The sequence below is a fragment of the Felis catus genome, chromosome A2 (genome assembly GCF_018350175.1).
Source record: "Felis catus isolate Fca126 chromosome A2, F.catus_Fca126_mat1.0, whole genome shotgun sequence".
NCBI classification, from domain to species: Eukaryota; Metazoa; Chordata; class Mammalia; order Carnivora; family Felidae; genus Felis; species Felis catus.
In genome coordinates, this window is record NC_058369.1 from 38,479,637 (window position 1) to 38,499,644 (window position 20,008).

The window sequence follows — 20,008 nt, forward strand, 5'->3', positions numbered from 1 at the left end:
ATTTATTTGCATCTATGCTGACTGTTAATGATTCCCAGATTTCAAATGCGGGCATGGCATTTACTGAGAAGCTCCTGGCATCTGAATCTACCTCTTCTTGATGATTTGGAGATGGTGCTGGTTTCTCGATCATCACTGGATAGCATGATCTTCTCTGTTTAAGATTTATTCCCTGGGGAGAAACACTAGCCATTCCAACCATTTTACAGATCTTTTTTAGATTTTACAGTTTAACAAACTTTTTTTTCTTTATATATAAGAGATCAAAATATATAAGGATTCATTTTTTAAGGATCTTTGAGCTTGTTAAAAGGTAAAAAATACAGGTGATTTATTATTTAGGTCTGTGCACCTTAACTGATGTCTAAAGGAAAATAAAATTTGAAATGAGGGTCAAATAAAAGAATTGATATTATAAAAGAAAAACAAATTAAATAACACAATGTTAACTGGGGGTAGGAGATAACGAAGTTTATATAAAAAGATATCAATAACAAAAATGTGGAATGTGAAAAAAAAACTAGAGACATTGAGCAAAAACTCTTACTCTGAGCTTCCTAGCAGTCAAGTTTAAAAGTTTTATGAACTTGTTAATCAGCTTCCATTGTGTCATGACAAGAGCCATCAGAAGGACAAAATTTTTCACTGCTCCTGACATTTGACAATGCATTCCTTATTTGCAGTATATCACATGTCCTTGATATTATACAGAAACAATTTTTTTTGTCCCCATGGACTACCTCCCTTAGTCAACACTAATGAAAAATTCCTAGAAACTTTTTTTTTCTCCCCAAACTTGCCCCTGACTCACGATATTTTAAACTTTGAACAGTATCACAGAATTGGAAACAAATCGCAACGCACAAATTCAAACGTGCACATTTTCAAGTCATGGGTGTTAGCATAGGCCATCATAAAGACATCAAGTCACAGGGAAAATAATTCACGCTTACAGGTGACTCCAGAGAAAACAATGAAAACCCACTTAGGATGCCCGTATTTGAGGCTGTGGGGTAACGCAATTCTCAAGGTGAGTATTTCATCTCTTCGACCATATATTCAGCTTTGTTTAATCAGTTTTTAGCTTTGCCAGAAATCTTTGCTAAAGGCACGAGATGAGTTAAAACACCTGGCACAGTTCTGCATGAGGAACATCTTGGACTGAGATTCTGCAGGGCTCAGAGACACCGGGAGACAAACTTGCTGCCTAGCTGAGCGGCTGTGGCAGAGAAGGAATGGCCCAGGAACAGAAAATAATTCGTGGCAAGGAAGGGATGGCCCGCCAACAGAAAATAATTCGGGGCAAGGAAGGAATGGCCCACCAACAGAAAATAATTCGTATGGCCCTTGACATGCAAAGTTTGGAGATCCCTGAAATTAACAAAGCCTTCATTTTTAATATTGGACCACTGAGCGTCAGCAAGGGGAAGAGCTTTGTCAAAAGTCCCACCCTGACTTGATGAGCCCCAAAACTGCTTGGGATCAACCCCTTCCGCGCTGGAGCATATAAAAGGAGCTGTCCTCTGCAGAGGACAATCTGAGGCTTCTCACAAAGATTTAATTTAGACGACAAAGATGGTGAAACGGGGCAAGTTGGATTTCTGACCTCAGATCAAGTGTGCCGGAAGAACGCAACTAGAAAAATAAATCCATACCCGTAAAATACGTTCTAGAACCTCAAAATGCTCAGTGAGATAAAACACAAAAGTAATCTAAGAATCTTCACATTGTAAAGATTCAAAAAGAAGAAAAAAAAAAACCCAAAACAGGTTCAACTGAAGAATAAGAAGTCTGTGTCTTACAAATTCATAAACTTAATTTAGTAATATCTGAGTGAAGGCCTTGTGCAACCAGGCCCTCAAGTAACCTGTTTTAAAACAGACACAAATCTACTAAATCGAATGGAGCTGTCATTGGCCAAAATTCAAAAATAAAATGAAGATTCTACAAGAGAAACATCGGCCATTAAAACGGCCTGCAAGATTAACTTGTGTGAGATGAGCACGAGAGAGAGACTTTGGGAATCGAGAAAATAATGTAGCATCCAGAACCATTTTAAACAGAGTGCTTTTTTGTTCCCCCTCCCAAAAGTGAGTTTGAGAAAATTTAATTTAGCTTTAATTCATCAAGCTACATTAGTCTCTCTGAAAACTTCTAATTTTAAAATCAAATACTCATTTGATTTTCAAGCAAGGTCAAGAGAACAAGGCAGCCTAGTACTGACATCACAGGGATGTGGCCCACGCCGCTCTGCAGTTCTATCAATGTGCCGTGTTGCTATGGTGCTATGACTATTAATTTCTGAAAGAAGGTGATTATAAAGCCGCCAGATGAACATCAATCGGATGACACCACTTCAGCACAGAACACGGACATGGGCTACTCTCGTTTAGAGCAAGCGAATTTTTATGAATCACCGCTTTTGTGATGTGAATATTCCCGTCAAAGTTTGAGTTCACCAAGTCAACAACAACAACAACGACAACAACAACAACAAAATCAGCTTCAACAAAGGGGAAGTTTGATCATATTTGGGAGAAAAATGTCACTCTGTGGACCATTTCTTCAGAGCAATCTTTTCTGTAAACATCTCCCAAATGATGCTATAACATAATACTTACATAACTAAATTCACAGACATTTGGTAACTACGTAGATTGGGAAAGAAGTGAATTAAGATATACCTAGAGGTGGTAAACACAGCCCTAGATAGAATTCCACGAATCACATCGCATTTACCTTTTTTGGCTTCCGGAAAGCAATCTTCAGGTATAGTCACCTCAAAAGGTCACTTCTTACCCTGAAAACAAAAGAGAACATCAAAACCTGAATGTCAAGAGAAAGGAGCAACCACCTATTTGCCAGGGACAGATGCAAAAGAACTCCGGCACATTTCATGGCAAGTGACTTTCAGAGTTAATCAAAACAAGTCCCAAGACCACTGATCCGGTGCACAGGCCGGTGAGCTCCTCAAGACAACAAAAATAACGTGGGTGGAAAAAGTCAAGGTGAAACATTGCGAATTTTGCATATGAACTTTTTCTCATCTTGTCCTCCATCAATTTATTTTCTTGTGCAATAATACGTGACTCATAGGCTTTTGTTTTTGGAAACCAGACTGCTCCTTGAACGTGTCTGTTTGGTTAGCATCCACGACATCTCTGATTTCATTAAAGCACAGGCTTGTGGGCCTTCCCCTTAGGAAGAGAGTGAGTTCTGAGAGACGAGATGCCTTTATGCCAACCTGGACCTTTCAAAATGAACCAGGATCTGCAAGTTTGGGGGGGGGGGTGGTTAATCGGTTGGTGAAAGCTGTTCACACAGTGTTTTCCACTTAGCCTATATCTACCAGATCTACCAAGTTAAATAAAAATGGTTTGTGTCAGATGAAATAAACAATTGAAATCAAGCTCCCTAAAACACAAAGAAAGCCTGGAACATGTTTTATCCTGCATCTGCATATACTCTCTTATGCAAAACAGTGTGTAATCCTTTAAGAAACATTACAAGCTGCCTCTTTCTGCCCATGTAACTGGGATCAACATATGGCACAAGTGAAAAGAAAAACATTTGTTTATTAATTTAGATCAAGTTACCGACAGGGTACAGGATTCATTCCCCATCAGCTGACCAAATGCTCATGTAATTTTTTTTTTTAAGATGCTAAGACCAGATCACCATTTTCCTAAAATGTTAATATCCTTTTGCTCACTCTTCAGAACAATATGTAATGAAGTGGTTTTAATTTTATACAGAATATATCCCTGCTTATCCCTCCGCTGTCAGCCCTGAATGTGGAAAGGCAAACATTATTGAGAAGAGTTAAATCTTCTTCACAAGGGCTAAAATACGAAAGTGGCACTTTGGTGAGTACTATCTTTGAGGAATTGATCTGAGGCCAATTTATGACATTTCCACAAGCAAGTGTATGCAGATTCTTGCCATAAAGATTGGAAAAAAAATGCAGGCTCTGAGTGAAATCATAATTTTCATGTTTACTGTAAGAGGAAATTGGAGGTTTTCACCATAAATGTTCACCATTTGGGTGGGGGAAAACCCTAGCCCTGGGGCTTAAAATTACTATTTTGCAACCCGCCCCAAACCTTTTTGTTTTTACACAAAACAATTCAAATTGAAAATGAAAATTTTGAGGCACACTGCTGATGTGTGACTCCAGGATTGGTTTCTCCACTGGTGAGAATTGTCACGAGGCATCTGGTGGTGAGAAAACAGGGAGCAATGATGTTGGGGTCCTCAAGGTAATGGGGAGCCTGGCAAAGCAGCCCCCCACCTCCCAAGCGAAAAGAGCACATTAAATACAAGAAACAGCAGCAATCTTACACCCCAGAAATTTCCATCTCATCACTCAATCTTAAATGGAAAGTAAGCGAACTGGCAGGTTCTACTCAATTCAAGGCAAGAACAGCCATTCTCCCTCCTTTTTCCTTGAGATGTTCTCCAGTGCGTGCTCTCTAAACTAATTTTCATGTTAATCTACTGAGTTGCATCTATTTTTGCATGTTTGGCAGTCAGATCTATACAGTATTAGGCTTTGCAATGCAGATGAGATTGCTATCATATAGGCCCGGCAAACAACTGGACCTTATTAAAATTTAATTTAAGAAAAAAAAAAAACACACTGCAAAAATGCCTACTTTGAATAAAGTTATCTTGAACCCTGTATTCAAACCTGTAGGAGGATTTCAGGTAAGAAATGGGCTATTTCTCCACGCACCTGTCTACACAGTACCGTGTGTCAGTGAACACAGAGCCAAATTATAAGCTGATTTACCCTCATAGATTTTACAAATGTAATTTTCCCCTAGGGAAACAAAATTATACAAGTGACCCTCCAACGTACAATTACTAAAGCAATACAGAATTGGCTACTTTTAATTTTTACTCATACAAAAAAAAATTGGCAATGGGATACAAATCATGGTTTCCTCCATTCTGAGGTTCCATACACTTTAATGCATATCCACATTTGACCACTCATTTATTTATTTCTGTCGATTTTAGTTTTTAGGATACATTAGCCAAGTAATCGGAAAGGTACTTTTCTAGCATTGCAGAGAAAAGATGAATAGTTCAACAGCTGTTTGCCATCAGGCTAAATTAAATGAAATGTGTCAATATAACAGACAAGAAAATTAGGGATTAGAACTGGGGCCTGAGTCTGCATCACTACGAGCCTAGAAGAATCAGAAATCAACAACTAGGACAACAGTCTGCAGTTCATTTTTCTTCCAAAGTGTAAAACTTCCATTTCCAGAACTATTTTCTTTTTTCTTTGTTAAGCAATCACTTTTATTTATCAAATCTATCAACTGTTTACCTGAATGCTTACTCACAGCAGAAGCATCAAAACTAAAATTATGTGAAGCTGTTTTTTTTTTTAAGATAAAAAATATTCCCCTCCAGCCCACTTCTCTTCTTTTAAAACGCCGTTACCATCTGAATTGCATTTTCTTTTTCCTCTCTTTCTGAAGTTTCCTATTGGTTTTAGGTTTTAAAAGTGAGCCAGGAATACGGTAAATAGAAATGACTTATTTTCCTTTATGTCATTCTCTGTACAGTTAAGATCCTGTGAACAACTACAAGTGATCCTGGTGTGGCCTCCTCACTGCTGTTCGCAAGAGTGTTGTTTATCTGAATCAATGTGCTGACCATAAAGACCGTGGGTAAGACACCAATCTTCAGCAGCAACCCATTCATTAGAAAACGTAAGGTACTCTCCTCTTCCTCCACTTTCCCAACCCCCATCCCCCCACTCCTTAAGAATTTTATTCTGTAGACCTCTTAGGTTACCACAATGCTTCAATGCCATACTTTGTTTGGGTGTCTTTGGCCCCTAATTTAATCCATGTAATAAATAATACATAATGCCAACTGGCATGGCCCAGTTGGAACCAATTGCAGGTGAACATGGAGGTTTGACCTCGTTTCACAAGGCTGAAAATGAACAATATATTCTCTACTTTTCCCACTATGAGTATTTCCCCGCGTTCTTTCATGGCAGCTAAAGGGAATGGTTTGCATCAGGACTTCTGCACTGTGTTTCATTTTATACAATTATACAAAGGGACCATGAAGGATGACCAGCGTTTTTCACCTTAACCTTCAGTCCCCCAAATGATGCCTTAAATCCACTGTCCATCAGTGTCATCGGGGATGCGAGGATGTCACGGCCAGCTCCTGGCCCACAATGAAGGTAGCAGATGCTTTCCTTAAAGTCCAGTAATCTGTCTCTGGCTAGAGAATGCTTTCTCTTAAAGTCCAGGAACACGGTTCAAACTTCCAACACCCCAAATACTCCAATCAAAGGACACAGACTTCATCAAAGAAAACAGAAGGTCTATACGGGCCAATTTCCCAGAGACTGCTGTCTCTAACCAGTGACTCCTAACACATGGATTTTAATGTCTTTTCAAACATTTCTTAGAAAAACAGAAGCGTATCAACACAAATTTGCCTAGCTGAAAAATGATAGTACAAGGGTCACTTCATTTTCTGCACTCGAGACAAGAAAATCCACTCCGAAATCAACCACAAAGATTCCCCCCCCCCCCCACACCCGGCACCCTGCTCTAATAACTTCAATATTGAGTCAGGCTTACAGGAAAAAAAAAAAAAAAAGCAAAGAGGGCAGGGAAGGAAGAGAAAAAAGAAATAAGAAAAAGAAGAAATAGGGAGAGACGTCAGGAGTGCCAAAGAGGTGGGGGAAGGAAAAACAAAGGAAGGAAACTGAAAAGGAAAGAAAGAAAAAGTTAGAGCTGTACAGTTCGGGCCTCTAGGACACCACCCAGGCCTGCTGGGTTACAAGTGCTACATTTCTTGTACTTGGGTCTACCAAAGAAATCAACCACCATGCCCCAACGTCCCCTCCTATGGCTGCGCGGAACACTTTGTTTCCTCTCTCCTTACCCTCTGTGACTCTCGCCAGATCATGGAACCTAACTTTGGGGTCCATTCTAGTAAGAAAAACCTAAAACAACTAGAAGGTTAAGCCACAGGATATAGGCAACCCCAGCCAAGGCGAACCGGCGAGATTACTGGAGGTTGGCAGTCAGCCCAGCGACAGCTCCACATGGGTCCATCTCACTGGGAGAAACTACTCTCTCTTACCTTACAGAAAAGTAAAACCCTGGCCGTGGTCATGTGAAAATATTTTATAGGTATCCTTTAACAGCCTTTAAATGTTGAAACCTAAAAACAATATTTGCTGTTTTCTCTTTGAAGCTCTAACAAAGCCTTTGTTTTAGATTTACCTTTAGTGTGCAATAAGAGTTAATAATCAAATCCATCCCAACCCCCACAAATGTTAAACAAAAAGATAAAAGAAATGCAAATAGCTATTGTCATGGAAAGTTAAAGTACCTGTCTGTATTTTTAAGTGAAAACTATTATCTCTATCAATCAAAATTTAAGAATACAATAGCACTAATCACAGAAGGTGCTCTCACGGAGTTACTTTTCCTCATAAAAAAAAAGTATTTTTCCCCTTAAAAACCGAGTATAAAAGTCATATACTTACAATTAGATAGGGTATTTGTAATTTTATTATTAAAAACCTTCAGCAGCCTCACTGTTAATAAATGCTTCGAAGTCTCTAGACTGATTTGTACCCAAGAAGACCCAACTCCCTACATATTTTAATAAGGTTGATGAAATTTTATTTAAATTCTCACAGTTTCCAACCTGCGGGAGAACAGCACACTCTTCTGTTGAAAAGAGTTACTCAAGCAGAGGCAACAGTTAACTGGTAATGAAAACTCCTTTTAGACCCTGGACACAATTCCTGGTCCCTGAAATATCTTTACATAGGACATCTCTTCCTTGGATGGTGGATCCTTCTTAGTTGTGGCGAGTCATTTTGGAAATTATAACACTCTAAAAGAAAGCAGAATCCTACCATCATAGCCCAGAATGATCTAAGTGCACAGTACATCAATTTCTCTGAGTCTTTTTTTTTTTTAATCCACTTTTTTAAAAGATTGGATTAGACCCTGAATATGGTGCTTTCTAAAGACAGTACAGGAACAAAAAATAGCAAGACCCCAGATAGTAAAACAAACAGCTCAAGATTAAAATTCCTAGAGCAAACAGTTAAGCCAGGATGCCATTATGCAGGCTGAGCCTGGATGGATGTCTCCTCTACGGTGGGGCCAAGAGGCTGTCATCCCCCCCACACACACACCCCCAGCAAGATCAGATTTCCTTCCCTCCCGACCGCCTCTCTGAGCATCATGGCCAACCTCTCTAGTGTGCTATTAATATCAATGAAGAGACGATTCGATTTCCACTGAAGAAAACCCTTCCTATTCCGGCACAGAGCTTCGGGGAGGACCCTGGCCCGGGTATAGACAATACAGCAGCAGAGTTTCACTGCTTTCTTACAGTTCGGTCTTCCACACTGTTTGAAGGCTTTTAGCAAACAATGGCAGCATTATCTCCAGGACAGTTACAAAACAGGATTTGTTAGGACAAAGAATAATAAAGCTGTTCCTCTCTCTCTCTTTCTCCCCCCCCCCCCCGCTTGCCCCCCCTTCCCCCGCCCCGGTTCCAAAGAGGCTCTCTCGGCCAGTCCAAAATCCAGCCACGGTTCCTAAGAGGCACCTGCACTTGTCTGTATCAATGCAGCCAGCAACTGACAACGGCCCAGGAACCAGGACCCAGGTCGCTGGCAGGAGGCGCCCAGAAGAGCAGGAAAGTAGCCTCTCAACATTTGTAAAATGAAACAAAGTATCAGCCTTGGCTTTCGCACACACTTACCCGTTCATGCTGAGGAAGGAAAGCTTTGGGGCCGGAGAGGCAATTTTCACACAACGGAAGAAAGTTGAGAGTTTGTAAGGGAGAAACTACAGGCGCTTGGAAGCCTGCGGGCTCTCAGGGATCCCAAGCTGGCGGCAGTGTGAGGAAGGACTGAAGGTATGTGGGCTCAACACAACAAAAGCCACTGCCTTACTCTAGATTAAATATGCAGGAAGAGGCCCCTTTGCATAAACACAAACACTCAGCAAATGAATAACTGGCTCAATCAGACGCCTGCTGTGCCTTCTACCTGTCCTCTCTCTGACAGGAGACACCGCCTGTTCCAGGGCACAAGGACTGAACAGGAGACACTTAAATGTTATGTTGCTATAATAACAATTAAAATGAATTGCATTCATTAGTAATTAAGAACTCACTCCTGGAGTGGGGGGGTGGGGGGAGTAAGGGGGTAGAAAATATAGTGCTATTGTTTTATCTCCAGCTACTTCAAAAAGAAGTTGGGATAAGACACATCACTGGAGTTTTACTATAGCTTCTATTTAAATCTCTAACATTCCGTGGAAGTGATCAACAATCACATTTCTCAGTCACAATATAAGGTCAGAGCTATACCTGATATATTTTGGGTTTTTTTGTGTGTGCTTTTTTGCACTATGAACTGATGCTAATGAAAGGTCTATTTTACATATGCATAAAATTTTACATATATAAATTACACACACCTACACATGTATGTACATGAATATACACAGTTACACAGATAATAGGGGCACATATTTAATGAGAGCAGATAAACAAAAACCATGCCACTTTACGCTCGTTAGTTCACTAACGATTTAAGGAACATAATTTGTGTCTTCCAAAATCACACCCCAAATGCCTGCCTTTCAAATGTCATCAATCCATGACCACTCATTTAAAAACATTATCCATATATTAGCACGGATGCTTTTAACTGAGTGGCCTCAACCACTTATAATTTCAATTAAATAACATAATTACAGTCAACAATTTTCTCCATTTCGGCAGAAAATATGCCATACCTCAACATAATTTGTCCTGAGAACCGAGGAATTGAAGCCAAAGGAAAAACACGCAGGCATTGGGACTTCACAAGGGCCTTTCCTCTTTCCTCCGCCTAGGGACTCAGCTCACTCCCCTCTAACCTCTCTCATATGTTTCCGCCACATGTTGGCCTTGGTAACTTAATTATTTTTTACTAACTTTTGTAGCATTAAATGACTTCGATTGAAACATAAATAAGATTATGTTCACCTACTTCCTTCTAACGCCACATAGTAAAGTTGGGGGCAAATCCAGCAATGCTATAGGATGTGTCATTAACATTACTGCTTGGACCAGAAAGGGTAGGTCACACATCCTTCACAGCCTCAGAGAACGTACAGCACTTACGCTAGCCAAGGGAAATAAGGCAGCTTTCTATTTCGAAACCAGGTTCTGTTTTATTAACACGACACTGCTTTCTGACCGTATCATTCTACTGCAAAAGCAAATGAATACTACTGAAAAGTTGGCGGAAAAATTACAAACAGGCAGAGAAACCCATCTCAAACATACATTACGGCATAACTTGGAGAAAAGAGAAAAAAAATGTTTTAAAGATTCCCAACCCCCCCCCCAATCACCAAAGAATAAAACACAGGTTCCTAAGAAGGGTTCCCAAAGAAACGAAAGACGCCTATTCTATTCACTATTTTGTCTCGAAATGACCTTCCAAATAAGGTGTTAGATAACCCACTTCCCCAGGCGATAGTCATCTAACCTTGATGCAAATAAACCATAGAACAAAATTTAATCAGTATATCACTGTGAAAAAGCCTTTGTCCATCCCAATGGAGCTTCTAATGACTGTTTTGGCAGTTCTGGTGGGTAGTTATGCTTCCCAGCTCATCTATATCTCATACTGGTTGAGCAAGCTAATGGAAGTGCTGTTAGTGGAATCCAATATTAATGCTCTGTATCGTGCAAACCTGGATGCAACTGAATATATTATACAATTATAGGTAGTATCTAATTCCATAGGTATTAGATACCGCACCCGAAATTAATATTTTAATGAGGACAGTGAAATAAAGCAGACAGTCCAGGTAAGGGATCCATGCATGAGTGCTGGATACTGGAGCCAACGGCACAGACACAGGGATTGTGACAAAAATCCGCATGCAAGCTTTAGATGCTGAGTGACACATACTGATGCACAGAGTCAAAGATGTCATCCTCACACGAGCGCCACTGGCTGTAAGCTTGAGCGAGAATGAAGGAAGAAAAAATGGGGGCGGGGGAGTCGCAGGGAGGCCTCCAGAAAATAAACAGGGTGTACAGTTTCAAAGGCTGCAGACACAGACATTTCATTGTTCAAGCCAATTATCAGTGGAAAATAATAACAACAGATGGATTCAGAGTCACTGACTTTTCATATGCACTTCATCTCAGCGGAACAGATGATGAAACGCGAGAGCTATCTCAAAAAGGCAAAACATCTTTCAGTAAAAGAACTCTACAGTCCAGATGGGGACCTTCTAAGGCTGCTGATTATCTTCTTATAATGTTGTAAGATAGACTTACTAAAACATTTCAAGAACGGATCAGATAGGATGCGCACAATGGCTTCATTATTGGAAGGAGTCGCCTCGGACTTGTGACTTAAAGAGGCAGAGATTTCAATAAGGTGAGGACTGTAAGTTTCCTGTCTTCTCATCAGGGACGGCAGGTTCCAACTCAGGCTGGAAATCTGTGCACGACAGAGAATAAACCGGTGCCCAAGGATCCCGAGTGTGTGCTCTTCTCTCATTTGAGCAAAGAAAAACGAGATACACTGGGATTGTGGAAAGGACATTAAATTATTCTGAACCATTCTATCACAACGGGGGGAAAAAAAAGCCACAAAGCAATTCCTTATTAAAAGCATTCAGTGATAAAATATCATCTCTTATATGCAGTTAGGACATCTTAACTATCCCTTGCCACTGGTGATCGCAAAACATAATTTGCTTTCAGTAGGAAATAAATATAAATTTCAATGGTGGGGTGATCCACAGTTCTAAGGAAAGCCAGCCAAACACCCAGGCTAAAGGAAAGAAAGCCACCAACCTATCCCCAAGCGTTCTCACTTAACTTAAATCCCACCAACTCAGGCTTGCTGATAGAACACAATAGGTAAACCACAACCTGAGAAGTGGCTGTAAGTAATAGAAAAAGTTAAAATTTCTAATCAGATGAGCCTCATTACTACTGGAAAAACAACCTATCTATTCTGCCTCTCTCCCTCCATCCCTCTGTCGTCAACTCTACATTTATAATTTTGCAAAAATCTTTCTCTGAATTGACATAATGTGGCTGAAATCAGTGTGCTAATAAACAAGAAAAGCAGCTCCTCCCACTATTTACTAACGTACTTAACATTTAAAAAAAAATGTGTTTATAAATACACTGTTGACTTCACAAGTTTATAACGTAAATAAAAAAAAACATTTTTTTTCCTTTTCCTTTTTTTTTTTTTTTTTTTTTTTTTTTTTTTTTTTTTTTTTTAGAGCAAGGCTTTTCTTCAAAGTACTCTGACAAAAAAGTAAATTCAGAGCAGAACATACAAGCATGAAGAAAATACCGCCAAGGGCAAAATTCTGCAACTGCTTTAAGAAGCAAACAAGAACACAAAAGATGTGTAATACAACCATCTGGCTCTCCCCATACTGTATCAATGCCTCAACTTTATCCCCCCCCCCCCACCCCCTTAGCCAGCCCACACCAATGCCACAAAACCAAATGGCTTCACTTATGTTTCCTGCACGGCAAATTTACACAATGCACTAAGAATGCAAAAGTGGATTTTTACACATAAACTGGTATCTTAAAAATTTTCCCCACCTCAAGTATTTTGTTGAACCTCACTGTGATAAAGACATCCCCACACGTGCAGAAATACTTAGGCTCAAGGGAAGCCCCCTTCAAAACTTGAATCTCTACCCTCTCGTGCTTTCGGCTATAATCAGACATTAGAAGCAGGCATCTGAAAGGCAAATTCTGAAATTATTCCCATTAGACCTTCACTTTTTTTTTTTTTGTCTTTTTGCTCTACATTGTGGGTTATTTCCCCCTACTTACTATTTGAAAGAACTTCACTCATGTGGGATCACCATCCTTGAAAGTCTACATGCTGACTGGAAATTTTCCTCATTTGGTTCGTTCTACAAACATTTCCTGAGCAAGTGCTGTGGGGTCTGGGGCTTGCTGGACAATGGATGACCAAAATCATCATTTTCCCAGAGAAGGACAGAACCCGCCTAGTACATTAAACCAGAAGGTTTACGATTTAAAAAAAAAAAAAAAAAAAAAACACAACTCTTCTATGCACAGGTTGCCTGAAGCATTTATTTACGTACTTATTTGGGAAGGCAGATATAACAGATATCTGAAAAGTTATTGCACATCTGTAGGTATCCCAACGCTTTCAAAGGTGGGAATTAAGACTTTTAAATGCAGATCTCTGGGCAAAATCAACACGGGTCATCATAAATGGGTCTCACAGAGGGGCAACAATCCAAAAAGAATAATAACTGGGAGAAAGCTACTCTTATAGGCCAACTCTCTGCTTTTCTGCAGGGCCACACTGGAGGCAGGCAGTACCTACCAGGAAAGCGCTCTTGGCTGAAATCAAAACTTGCATGCGGGAGGCCATGTCTGGTTTACTTCCGTTTTCTTGCTGACCATGATTTTCTACCTTCCCCGCATCTCTCTCCGTGTTCCGGGATAAGAAAGCCGTGCCTAGTTTCTCAACGCGCTGATTGTCGATTCCCTTCCGGGTGTTTCTGCCCAAGACCATGGAGGCTCCTGGTCTGGACAGCAGTGGTAATCTTAGGACACACACAGTGGATCCAGCCACCAAGCAAGGGATTCCGCTAATTGTTTAAGCCCGCACTAGTGTCCTAGTGTCAGGCCACCGGTTGGCAGACACGAATCACGGCTGCCCAGCAGACCTAGGTTAACACAGCTGGAGCCAGATGACAAGCTCTCCAAGATGTTCTTCCCATGGCCACATCTGTCCCCTGGCGGCTCCAATCTGCCGCGAAACTGATTTTGTTTGGTTTTGCTGGGAAAGGTTAGGACACAGATAAAGCCAGTCGTGTTAATCTTGACTGTGCGCACTTCAGTTTTAGGACAAATTATCAGACTGTAAACTCCACGAAGGCAAGGATTTTATCTGTCCTGCGTGCCGTATTGCATGCCAGTACGCAGCAGAAGCTACATACGGCAGTTGTTCCGTCCATACGTATGAAATGAGCGACACTAACCAGCACGTATGTGGAATAAAAACATTCCTGGGTGTCACTGTGGTTCCTCTATTCCCACTGTTATATGCACCATAGCTTACACCTGGGTGCATACAGAGGAGACCCGAGCGGCTCCACGGTTCAATTTTACTGTCAGCGAGACAGTGGGTTCGAGAATGAACCCACTCCTGTAGTCACTCAGGCGGGAAGACCTCCCAGAAGTCCTTCCCTGAAAATAACAGCCTCCCGGTATTACCCAGTGACCACCTTAGTGGTCCTTAAACTGCAAAACTTGGCAGCTACGTGCCTACAGGGTTTGCAAATGACTTAAAAGTAGAAACTTACCTTTTGGCCAACAGAAAAATGCCAAATGATGAGGCAACTTTTCCTGGCACCTTTTCATTCCACTTCCTTTCCCACGCCTCTCTTCCTGAATTCTCGGACACTGGCAGACCCCAGTTCCCTTTTCCACTCAACTTTGACCTCTCTCTAGGCTTTTCTGCACCTCACCACCTCTCCAGATCCCACTAGAAACACACCCACAAACGCCAATGTAACTTAGAACCAGGTGGGACTCGCCCTCCTGGCTCCTTAGGTAGGAAGGGTTCTGATACTTACAGGATGCTACACTGAGAATACTGATGCTAGGGGGTCTTTAATCCTCATGACAATAAAACGCCACTAAATACCCCCCGGAACTTGATAGAGGACCAGGGACATTTGGTAGAAGCCTGGCATGGCTGTTCACATATGATGCTGCTTCCCCAATACAGCAAGTTAACGTTCCTAAAACAAGAATGGCTGAAACGGGCAGATGACTTTGACAAGCTCAGCATATGGTCTTCAACGAAGCAAAGCTACTCAGAAGTGCAATAGATGAAGCTGTTGCCTGAACTCGCTCCCGTTTCTGTCACGTAAGGCGGCGGGGGTAGGGTGGGGGTGATTCTTTTCAACTGATGATTTCAGTTTCTGAGAGGTGCACTGTGTCCACTAGGGAGATCTGGGGCTACCAGGTCCCCTTGGAAGGAACTGCGTGCCTCAGAAGGGGTGGCCCAGGAAGACCCACCCCCAAAATTGCCTCTCCTCCTTTGTTCCTATTTTCTGGAATTACTTTAAAACTGGGAGAATGGCTTTCCAGAATTCCACAATGACAATGAAAATGTAAGATAATCAAGGGAGAAGCAGGACAACAGGATGCAAACGCTTGATTCCCAGTCCTTTCGCTGGGAACAGGCCAGAATGTAAAAACCACCGAAAGAAAACAGAAAAAAAAAATTTTAATTAGGGAAAAATGTCAGCGGATGGGGGGAGGACGCCAAGGCTGACCATGTACAGAGTGAATTTCTTTCTTTCTTTCTTTTTTTTAATGTTTATTTACTTTTGAGGCTGGGGGGCGAGGCAGAGAGATAGGGCAACAGAGGATCCAAAGCAGGCTCCACACTGATAGCAGAGAGCCCGACGTGGGGCTCGAACTCACAAACCCTACAATCATCACACAAGCCGAAGTCCGACGCTTAACAGACTTAACAGGCACCCCCGCATCTCTTTATTTCTTAATGCTTCCTTGGGTTGCCTCAATTAAAACTAAATACTATATAATATCGTACTGCACAGTCTAGTTTAATCTAGGATAGTTCGGTCGTTATGAGCACGGACTCAAGTGCCAGAGTTCAAAACTCAGCTCTGCTGCTTACTGGCCTTGTGATCTCAGGCAAATTACTCAAATTCTCTGTCCCTCGGTGTCCTCTTCTGTAAAACAGGCTTAATTATAGTACATAATGTGCTTCTGAGGAATAAACGCGTTAATGGAGAAAAGTGCTTGCACACGTGACTGGCACCCAGTGAGTGCTGAAGTCACTGTTATCACGCGCGGAGATAATACAACTTAAGTCAATCTAAAACTTCCTACACCTCATTTCTGCCATCTCTACCGGCTGTTAATACTATCTGGTGATCTGCCACGCGGAAAGGTAGAAAAAAGGAGGGAATGTATATCAGATTTTAAACTTCTTAAGAACACGGTGTTAAAACAAAAGCAAAGTTCATATTTTCCCCCCTCGCTACTGGGTGGAGAATAGACTAGAGTTTCTAGCAGACTAGAGTTTCACCGACCTCAGTAGAGGCTAAGTCATTAGCTATTCAAGAGTGACAAACCCAAGCTCAGTGTCCGCAGTTTATCCCACCAATGACCAATAAGGATTTGAGGGACGCGTTCAAAGGACGGCTGGAGGGGAATCTGGCCTGGAAGCGAAAGGTATTGAAACACATTTTCTTGTACTTTTCAAGTCTGTGCATATAGATTCTGTTACTGATTTAGGATCTTAAACAGTTTGTTTATTTTTTAAATGCCTTTCAGCTCACCTTTAATAACATGTTTCTTTGACTTGGCTGAACTATGCCTCAGAAGAATTACAAGCGGGAATACGGCTGGGTGAAAGGTTCAGTGAACTAATCCACACCTGGTCCATGTAAAAAAAAAAAAAAAAAAAAAAAAAAAAAAAAGGCTCATATTTTCCATATAGAAACAGGCCTCTTTATATGAACCAGGCTTTTATTTAATTGGTAAGGCACTTTCCACACCGTACAATCTTTCATGAGCTTCTTCAGTGGGGTGGGGAAAAGGCCACAGAAACACCACCCAGTCATACTATGGAGATTTGTCAGTGACGACAACGACGATGATGATTGGGAGGAGGAGGACGACGAGGACAAGGACGAGGAGAGGGTGGAGGACAGAAAAGCACAAATTCCAATCAGAATAGGAAGTAGGTTTATGTTACCAGGAATTCTTTCACCAAGTTTTACCGGTAACAGAGGACAAGAGGGACCCCCCCCCCCAACCGAAACGGACATTCAGTGAGAGGTCTTCAGGTCTTCATGACAAAAACTCCGTTTTTTCCTGCACCAATTGTGTGACCCAGACTTTTAAGTGGAAAGAATAAGGCTTAGATGGGGAAAATCTCAGGTTCGAGAGAAAGAATGCACATGTTTCGGAGCTGAAAGGCACCTATGAGAGAGCCTAGTCAAGCTCCATCCTCCTGGGGAGCTGACCCAGCGTGTGCCTGAGGCCACACCAATGGTGTGAATGGAGGAGGAACGAGGACCTCTGACTCCCCACAAATGTGGGACAGCAGTGGCTAGAGGATGTGGCCACTGGAAGGGGAGGATGAAACATCCATCATGTCAAAAGGAGACTTTGGAGCAGGGTCCTGTGGCCAGCAAAGAGACATGGAAGACAGAGGAAGGAGTCACAAATGTCCCATAAATTGTGCCAGCCCCTTGGTTCAGAAGCTAAAATCTAATTAAGCTAGCTTTCTTCTATGAAGTCGTTCACTGCAGGGCTCCAACATCTTGGTTTGCTCCTCTGTTTTATCCCTAAGAAAATCTCTTTTTGATCAACTCTGGTTTGAAAGCAGTGAAAAAGAAGGTATTTCTACAGCCCAGGTAAGAGGGAGCAAAGTGAAGTACAAAGGACACTTCACTGGATCCACCAGCAACTCACCAAGGACGTGGAGAGCAACTCGGCTTCTCCAGACCTCAGTCTCCATGCTGGGAAAGGAGCGGTAGGTACTCAGGGATCGCGTTCAACCGCTCCACAGTGGTCACCTCAACGAGTTGTGAAAATACTGAAACATCCACGTACTGGCTGGAAAACAGCCTTTGCCCCCAAGCTGTCTGAGTACACCCTTGGCCATGACCATGAACCTCCTAGGATCCTCAAGGCACAGTGGGACTCCATAGTGCCCAACTGCAATGCTCCACCTGCCATCCATCTCAGAAGGCCAATACGTCTGCTGCATCTAATGCCTACTTTGACCATCAACCTAGACGTTCTGAGACCTTTTCCAAGGCTAGGAGGGGAGGACCACCAGGGCCAGCCTATGCCTGGAGGAAGCCACTACCTGGGGTCCAGCATGAGATGGGAAGGCTGGGTCAAGCCTAACAGTGGGCTCATGAGAGACCCACCTTTCCTCAAGTGACTTCCCTGACTTGGAGCACCTGGATGTGGGCCTGGAGTCATGAGGCAAATCAGTGGAATCTTCGGGCAAATTCTTAGGGCTAAATTTGTTTTCAAAAGCTGGAAAGAAATATATCACTGTGAAACAACACTCCAAGTGAAATCCTGAGCTCTGGGGGAAATTACCAACATATGTAATCAAATTATATTTACCATGGAAATTTCTAATAGCTCATACTTTCTACTCTGCTTTTACAACTCTTTAGGAGAAGGAATATTTCTCTCTCCAACGTTCCAAATTTCCACAGCAGAGCTGAGGCATTATGCATGCTGAAATATATGGGAAAGGAAAAAAATTTCCCATTATTGTTGTTTCCTTCAACCCTCTGTACCTTCTATGCCACCATTACTCAAAAGTCACTCAAATATTTTGCTGGCTGACATGACGCCATGCAGTCACTTGATCAGGTGTGGGGTACCACATGGTATGAATAAATACTTATCCACAACCGCATATTAAATGGGAATTCGCAAAGGCGAGCTCTGGAAACAAAGACGTTTCTATATAGAAATATTAACTAAGAATTTAAGTAAATGGCCCCACTGGAAAAAAAAAAGTTCTGAAGTAGCAATATAAACTATATTTAATAGCAACAAAAAATATTTTCCTTTTGGGAAAGCAATTTGGGCTTCTAAAAGTTACTGCCTTTCACGTGACTTCGTACAGTATGGCTGAATTCTTTCATTTCCTAAAACACAGATGCTAGGCCCCAGAGTTCTACTTTGTGAGAGTTAATTTTTTTAATTCATCTTTCCCAAATACAATACCCAAATAAGAAACTATTTTGGGTACCTTTCCCCCCACCCCAACAATTGTTATTTTCTTAAGCGCATGAGTATCGCACGTCCCAAAGAACATATGTTCCCATGGAAGGGGAAAAAAAAAACAGGCTCTAGAACTAATACACAATGAAAAATAAATTTAAAGCAGCCTTCTGGTCTGACATAAGAATATAAAAATGATATGAGCAAGAACAGCTTAGTTTACATACTTTTCAGTCACAGCTGCTGCTTTGAAACCACAATACCTTTAAAATGACATTTTAAGGAAACAGATACGGCAGGGCTTTAGCCATAGCTAGATGTAGCTAACGTTGAATTAAAGGGGCTTCTCTTTTGATGCACATACCTTATGTAACCCCATGCCAGTGGCACACTTAAGAAGAAAAGAATGATTCATTTTTAAATAATATAGTGATAAACACACTGAGTCGCAAATAATTCTTCCCAGCAACAGTTTTCCCCCCTTTTTCCTTTAAAAGCACCAGACCCAGACATCAAAACAGAGTTTTGAGGAGAGAAAGAACAAATCCCCTCTTCTTGGTTAATACGTAATTGGGTGCTAAAGATCTCTTGGTGAGACCTGGGCATCTCCAGTGACAGGCATACGAGAGGCTCCTCCTATCTGTGCAAGAGATGCAGTCACTTTCCTGAATAAACGAAAATAACATACAATTAAATCAGGCTATTCAATTAATAAATTACTTCGGCAGACCTCGCAGGCCAAGTCCTATTTAATTACATAATTTAAAAAATATTTGCACATTGCCATCACTGAAATTGGCTTTGAGGTTTCATAATACACACTTAACACATGAGTTAGAGAACAAATTTATTTAATAAATGCAGGCCTAAGTGCTAGAAGGCCATACCACTCAAACTGCAAAATCACTTAGCACATCCTCAGAAAAAGCAAATAAACTTTTCCACTATTTAGACGAACGCTGCTGTTGGATGTCAGGAGAGGCTGGCTGGGTTTTTGCATTTTCCCCGTCATGTGTTGCCTGTAAATCTGACCGTTTCGAGAGGTAATTAGAATAGAGCTAAAGGACAAAATGGTTTCAGTTGAAGATAAATTAAAGATAAACTAAGGTGGAAGATGTCAAGAACCCAGTAGGAAAAACCTCTTTAGAGCAAAACAAAGAGA

At 41.4% G+C, this 20,008-nt stretch overlaps 1 protein-coding gene across 5 annotated transcripts in view; it reads right to left on the minus strand.

Annotated features, from left to right (window-relative positions):
• The window catches only part of FOXP1 (forkhead box P1), a 509,316-nt gene that overhangs the window by 330,926 nt on the left and 158,382 nt on the right, over positions 1 to 20,008 (minus strand). For all 5 annotated transcript variants that reach the window (XM_045053185.1, XM_023249951.2, XM_023249952.2 and 2 more), the window contains one exon: positions 2,740 to 2,800. The gene's annotated coding sequence lies outside the window, so the exon portion shown is untranslated. The remainder of the gene's footprint in view (positions 1 to 2,739; positions 2,801 to 20,008) is intronic.